General features: G+C 36.1%; 1 long non-coding RNA gene across 1 annotated transcript; it reads right to left on the bottom strand.

The window, feature by feature from the left end:
* Window positions 1–1375: 1375 nt before the first annotated feature.
* Window positions 1376–6777, bottom strand: LOC141578495 (uncharacterized). The gene is made up of 3 exons (XR_012508879.1): window positions 6328–6777; window positions 3460–3560; window positions 1376–1509 (listed from the first exon to the last, which is right to left on the bottom strand). It is a non-coding gene; the product is annotated as an uncharacterized LOC141578495 (long non-coding RNA).
* Between the last annotated feature and the right edge of the window lie 365 nt (window positions 6778–7142).

Below are 7142 nucleotides of genomic sequence, written 5' to 3'. Positions count from 1 at the left end.
CCAGAAGTTAGTGGAGTTTCATAGGTTAGTGTGGTCAGGTAACTTGACAAACACTGCCTAAGTTCTGCTAAAACCTTGTTATCCCAAATTGGATGGGCATGTCCAAGGATGAATCCCTGAGGAAAAACATCAGAGGCTTTACCCTGTGTCTGTTTAGGGGATAGAGGAGGAAGAGAAGGGAATGTACAACACTAAAATAATCCAGTTAGTCTTTAAACAAGTAAACAAGCTAACAACAATGACAGGCACTGAAAGAGGGGAGAGATGAAGCCAGTACCCAAAGTTGCTGCAATATCTAAAATGTTCATTTTCCAAAAAAATATGAGACATGCAAAATAAGCAGGAAATTATGGCCTAGATACCAGAAGAATAGCAGGCAATAAAGCCACCTGCAGGAGAGACCAGATGTGAGAAAAGAAGCCATTATAAATATGTTCAAAGAAACAAAGAAAACCATGATTTTAGAAGTAAAGCATGATGATAGTGTCACATCACATAGAGAACATTAATAAAGACACAGAAATTATTAAAAATAACCAAATGGAAATTTTGGAACTGAAAGGAGCAATAACTGAAATTTAAAAATTCACTAGGTGGAATCAATATTACACTTAAACGGGCAGAAAGTAAAAGTACTTAAGAATAGATCAATAGAAATTATGCAATCCAAGAACAGAGTGAAAAAAGAATGAAGAAAAAATGAGCAAAGTCTCAGAGAAATGTGGGACACTAATGTATACCAACAGACATGTAAAGGCATCACCAGAAGAACAGAGAAGGAAAGGAGCAGAAAAATATTTGAAAAATTAGTGGCTAAAAAATTCCCATTTCCTAAAAAATTTAAATCTACATATCCAGAAGGTTCAACAAACTGCAAGTAGGATAAACTCAAAAAGACCCATGAATAGACACATAGTAAAAATGCCAAAGAAAATCTTGAAGGCAGCAAGAGGAAAATGACATCTTGCTTAAGAAAACTCGTATAAGATTAACAGTTGACTTATCATCAGAAACAATAGAGGGCTGAAGGCAATAGGATAACCTATTCTCAGCCCTCAAATTTTAAAAGCTCTTAATCAAGAATCATATATCCAGCAAAATTATCATTTAAAAGTGAAGATGAAATAAAAAGACATTTGGAAAACAAAATCTGAAAGAATCTGCTGCCAGTAGACCTACCTTACAAGACATACTAAAGTTAGTTCTTCAGGCTGAAAGCAAGTGACCCAAGACAGTAATTTGAATACACACACACACAAAACAAAGAACACTGATAAAGGTAATTATGCAATTATAAAGGAGTATAATTGCCTATTTCTTATCCTTTCTTATCTTGTTTAAATATCATAAAGCAGTATACATTTAATTGTATTTCTGGGAATATAACATACAGAAATGTAATATATTTTCCAATAGCAGGGCAAAGAGGTTGGTGAGAACAAACCAACATTGGGTTAAGAATTGACTCCAGATGTTTCACTTGAATCCAAAGGAACAAATGCATAGAACCTGAAATGGAAAGAAGGCTAATATGAGAAAAATTATACATATAACATAAAAATTGTGTTCTACACTGGAAACTGACACAACACTGGAAACTGACTATAACTCAATTTAAAAAAAAGAAAAATTATACGTATAAACTTGCTCTCTTTTCTCCTCTCAGCTTCTTTAAAAGACATAAAATTACATAAAGGAATAATAATTATAATGATGTACTGTCGGGCTTATAACATGCATAGAGATAATACCTATGACAAGAATACCACAGTAAGAAAGAAAAGAGAGTAGAGCTATATGGGAATGCTGTTTCTACATTCTCTGAAATTGCTGGTGTAATTGTGAAACTGTTTTTGATAAGACATATTTGGTAAGGCATAAAGCAATCACTAAGTAAATAACTAAATATATATAGCAAGAAAATCATTAAAGAAGTTAAAAAGTAATATTAGAAAATATTCAATTAATGAAAAAGAAAACAGTAATGCCAAAAAAAGACTTGTGGTGTAGAGAAAATAATAACTTAAATGAGAAATGTAAATCCTATTGTTTTGCTTAGTTTTGTTTTTATGAACTCTGGATACAAGTCCCTTATCAGATATATTATTTGTGAATATTTTCTACCATTTTGTGGGTTGTCTTTTCATTTTCTTAACATTACTTTTTCAATTAATGCTATGTCTCTCTCTCTCTCTCTTTTTTTTTTTTTTACTTAAAATGAATCAGAGCAAACACAACATGTGTACAAATCTATAGATAAATCTGCTCTGGAAAAAGTGCATAAATACATGGCAAAGAAATGAGACTTGGCATTTTAATGCTGATCATGCCATCCTCAGTGCCATAACACCAAATCTGTGCTTGCAACACAGTAAACTATGTGTATCTGCTATACCCTACTTCTCAAATCCAGGACTTATAAACTCAAATCAGAATTTGCCATCAAAAACTCAAACTTGAATTTCTGTACTAGGAATGTCTCCAGTAGAGAGCACTAATGTTTTTTGAATATTCAATGTAAGTAGCTTTAATTGAGATAAGGCCTAGGAAGGAGTTACAACCATTTCCCATTCCCATATATCTGGGTACACAAGACATAGGCATTTATTCCATATCCATTAACAGTTTACAGAGCACCCACTGTCCCCAGGCACCACATTAGGCCTTGGGATCCTGAGGAGGAAAAGATACACTCTTACCCTCAAGGAATTTGGCCTAGTGAAGAAGACTGTCTCAATCCCCTAATAACATCTCCTTGCATCAATCAAGGAAAGCATTTACTAATCATGCACTTTCCTATCACAAACTACATACATATATGTAGAAAAGCACATGGACTGTAAGCATTTGCAAACAGTAGGTTCAGGAGGGCCTTAGAGAAAATCTAGTCAAAGTCTCTCATTTTATACCTGGAAACTTTAAACCCAGAGTGGATAAGTGACTTACCCACAATCACGACAAGAGCTAAGATTAATATGGCACTTCCTATACGCCTAGAACTGCTCTAACAGTATTGTTTATTTAATCCTCACCACAACTCATTTTTGAAATACAAAACTAAGGCACAGAGAAATTAATTAACAACAAAAATCAAACAGCTCACAAGGGCAAAGTCAGGATTTGAGTCTAAGTAGTCTTGCTCCAGAATCCATACTTTTAGTCACCATACTATATTTAAGTAGCTATGTCTAAAGGCAGTCATGATTTTCTGACTCATGTTTTTACACTGTCTTGTTATTTTATACTGTCAGGGTTTCCAGCATCTCTAGAACCCATTGGTCAAAAATTATCAAAGAAATCTCAAGATATTATGGTACTTCAAAGTCACAAGATCCTCGATTTGGGGAAAATGGCTCAATTCAACGTGGATGTATATGTTACCAGAAGGTGAAGATGAAGACATGCACAGACATGAGAAATATAATAAGTAATCTTGTAATAAGTATTCTTTTATCTTACTTTGACAAATGTTGCCACTTCTGTCTCATTTCCTTGTCTTCCTGAATCACTTCCATGTACTCCTTCTCACTTCCAAATCCCAGTCTTTAAGTGTGTTGATTCTTCAATCAAATAAGAACATGTTAATGTAGACAGAGCTAGGGATAAAATCTTGAGAGGACCCTGCACTATACAAGATAGAGAAAATGTGCATTTCAGAAGCCTCAGACTTCACTTCACCCATTCATTTATTATCTAACAAATATTTATTGGGTGCCTGCCATATGCACAACAATGCACTAGGTTCTGGGGATGTGCTAGTCTATGTGATGGATGTGACCTTTACCCTCCTGAGGTCCACAGTCTTACAGCATTCCTCCAGAGTAAGTTAGGGATCAATAGTTAAGCACTTGTCAATTCTCAACCTGTTGGGCCTCTGAATGATGCCTGAGGTACAGGAGGATGAAAAGAATGACTCAGCAAACTGGGGACTGCTAAGAGATGCTGTCACTCTCAGGTGTGCAGACTACAGAGGAGAGAGCATGTTATTTTGAAATGACAGTAATACACTGTTTGAGTGATATGCATGAACTATAAAATAGTTTATAAATAGAAATTATTTGCATTATGATTATGTTTTGTCAGAATGCACACATCTTTTTTTGTGTGTTTGTGTCCTTGAGGACCCTGAAGAACAAAATTTTGTATCTGATTATTGAATTGGTTAAGTAAATTAAGCAAATCCAGGCATTTTATTTGATAATCAAGTTCACACAAAGATGAAGGTAAAATTATAAAATTTACACCCACTTACATATTTGTTTCATCCTTTAGTATGCTTCCCCCCCTCATTTTTACTTGTAATCAATCTGTCTGTAACTCCCCCAGTTACACAGAGGCCTTTACCAGACACAAAAAGCTATTCTGCTCACAAAAACAACAGGCTTCCTTAAGCCTTAAGTTTTTTTTTTTTTAATTTGCCCTTTAGGTCTCAATTTCTCTGAGAAATCTGGGAAGTCCTCTCCACTTTAGCCCACTCTTTCATCTACCAATGTAAGACCCAACTACATTTGCCCTTCAATTTTGTAATGAGATAAAGGACGCCTGAGTTATTATCATACTGCTCTTTTTCATAAGGTGACCTGGTTACATTCAGCTATTATAAAGCATATTTGAGTCATAGGCTCTGAACCATGTCAATATCCTGTACTAGGAGATTTTAATCAGCCCTGAATTTGCTCATATATCCAGCTACATATTTGCCTCTATTTTTTTTTAAACTATAAGTTTCTTGAGGGCATATGTTTATTTGTTTTTAAATCCTCCAAAAACAATTTGGTGGAGAGACTGAATTGGAGATAAAGAAGTTAGCAGAGATAAATTAGTAGAATAAGTGGATAACTGGAAGGTGTGCCTGCATTTGGATACATAGCATTCAGGAGACAAAGACAAAGAGAACTGTGGTGTAGGGACACACTGGGGTTTGTTTAGTTAGTCCCCACTGATTTATCATGTCCAGCCTAACGGTCCCTGGAGGAATGCTTGGAGACTTGTGGACCCCAGGAGGGCAAAGGCCACATCCATCAAATGGACCAATGTATCCTCAGAAACCAGTCCAGTGTTTTGCACACAGTAGGCATAGAATAAACATTTGTTGGATGATAAATGAGTGGTAAGATGAAACGAAGTCTGAGATATCTGGAACATGAAATATTCCTATCTTCTTTTCTGATATAGTCCAGGATAGCTACATTAAACACATAGAAAACAGAAACTCCTGCCTAGACTGTTAGTGGCTTGCCCCAGATCTCACTGCCAGAAGAGCCACCAGCAGAAGCCAAGATACCAATTCTCATACACTTTCTGACTCATATCTTTTCCTCTATTTCTAAAATGTTCTGAATCTTGTTCTTTTACAATTTATATTGATTCTTAAAAATTCTTAACAAACTATATATATGTGTGTATATATACATACATACACACACACACACACACATACATATGCATACATATTATGTCCTAGTCTTAGAGAATCAGTTAAGATTAGAACTGAAGTTCAGTATTAAATGTGTATTACAATTAACAGATAGCCTAATATTAGGCCAAGAAACACATATGCACAAATACATACACGCACAGTCATTGAGGAATAAAAGATGGGAGGGTCATGGAATCAAGGCCTAGCTGGTATTAGACCTGGGTTACTTCAAATCAAAGAAATGAAAAAGTTGACTATGAGGAACCTCAGAAACCAGCTGTTTTCACAGTATCAGGAAAACTTTTGCCCAGATTTCAACATGGTCCAGGGAACACAGATTGAATTCTTACAGGGATCCCAGCAAGCACTGTCTCAGTCACTAGCAGAACCCATCAGGGCTTTTTTTATATCACTTCACAGGAGCTAAGGAGCACTAACTCTGCTTTAATTCTAAGCTTTCAGCCTGGCTTCACTTGCAAATATTTTCTTAGAAGTCTTCATTTTATGGATGGGAAAGAGACAATAGTCAATAACTGGCTGGCTCCTGTGTGGCAGATTCCAATATGGGACCCAGATGACAATACAAATTCTTTAAATGGGATGCATGGGAAACTTTCAAAGAAATATTTGGACATCTTCCCAGGAGACAGATTAGCTGGAGATGGCGGGCATCCTGCTGCAGGAAATCATGTTTTTCCCTTGAAGGAGAGCCTGGAAGATCACCTTCCTAACACTTGTCATAAAAGGAAGGGATGTCATATAGTTAAGACAGAGGGTCAATCAGCATAGTGGGCTGAGAACACAGAGTAATTGGTCATGAATATTTAAGACTGGGACCATGATAAGGGATCAGCTCACACAGAAGTGCACAGCTGGCCTTGCACAATTACAGTTTCTAGTCAACCTACCTTATTCCAAAAACACTTGCAATGTCGACCTCATCCTGTCCTTGGACTTCTCACCACTGAGCTCATTCTCAGGGGTCACTCTCAGAATTTCTCCCAGGCCCGAGGAGAGCTCACATTAAAACTCTGCAAACAGGAGATTGAAAAGTTCAGGAAAACATGGTGAAGTCTTTGATCAAAAATAAATAAAAATTCTTCATCAATGACAATATGCTCAATCATACACAGTTGAACCAGCAGGATGACTTTCTGAGAATGCAAAGCCATGAATGCCTTCTCACTTTTGTTCTTTTCTTCTGACCTGATGTCTCAGTAGGACTAACAAACTTGAACCCTGGTGTTGAGAAAATATTGCAAAGTAGTATTTCAATTGAGCACTGTAAAGCTAGCCAAACTTTCCCAGACCCATGTTCCTATGCTCCTCCTTCAACCCTGCATGGCCCACCAACCTCTCCTCCCCTTTCAGGTGCTGCATGCTTCCCCTGTAGATTACATACCTCTGAGAAAAGGAATAATGATTCCTGTTTAACTTCGTATTCTGCCTCTCCTCTCCAGAACTCCAGTGCTTTCTTTTATACACTGTAGAATTTCAATGTTTTAATTAATTGAAAGAAATAGAGAATTTTCCATTATCAGAAATAATTTTATAATACAGAATTGGAAAATAACTGTTAATACTGGATAATATTCTGTCTTCCATTAATCATAAAAATTTTCTCATGACACAGAGAAATCTGAACTCTTATCAAGGCAGCCACATGGAGCAGAGATGATGACACTCAGAGTCTCTCTTTTTTTAATTTTTTTTTTTGTTTTTT

The sequence above is a fragment of the Camelus bactrianus genome, chromosome 8, assembly GCF_048773025.1.
Source record: "Camelus bactrianus isolate YW-2024 breed Bactrian camel chromosome 8, ASM4877302v1, whole genome shotgun sequence".
In the NCBI taxonomy this organism is placed as follows: Eukaryota; Metazoa; Chordata; class Mammalia; order Artiodactyla; family Camelidae; genus Camelus; species Camelus bactrianus.
This window is presented reverse-complemented; position numbering and strand designations above follow the sequence as displayed.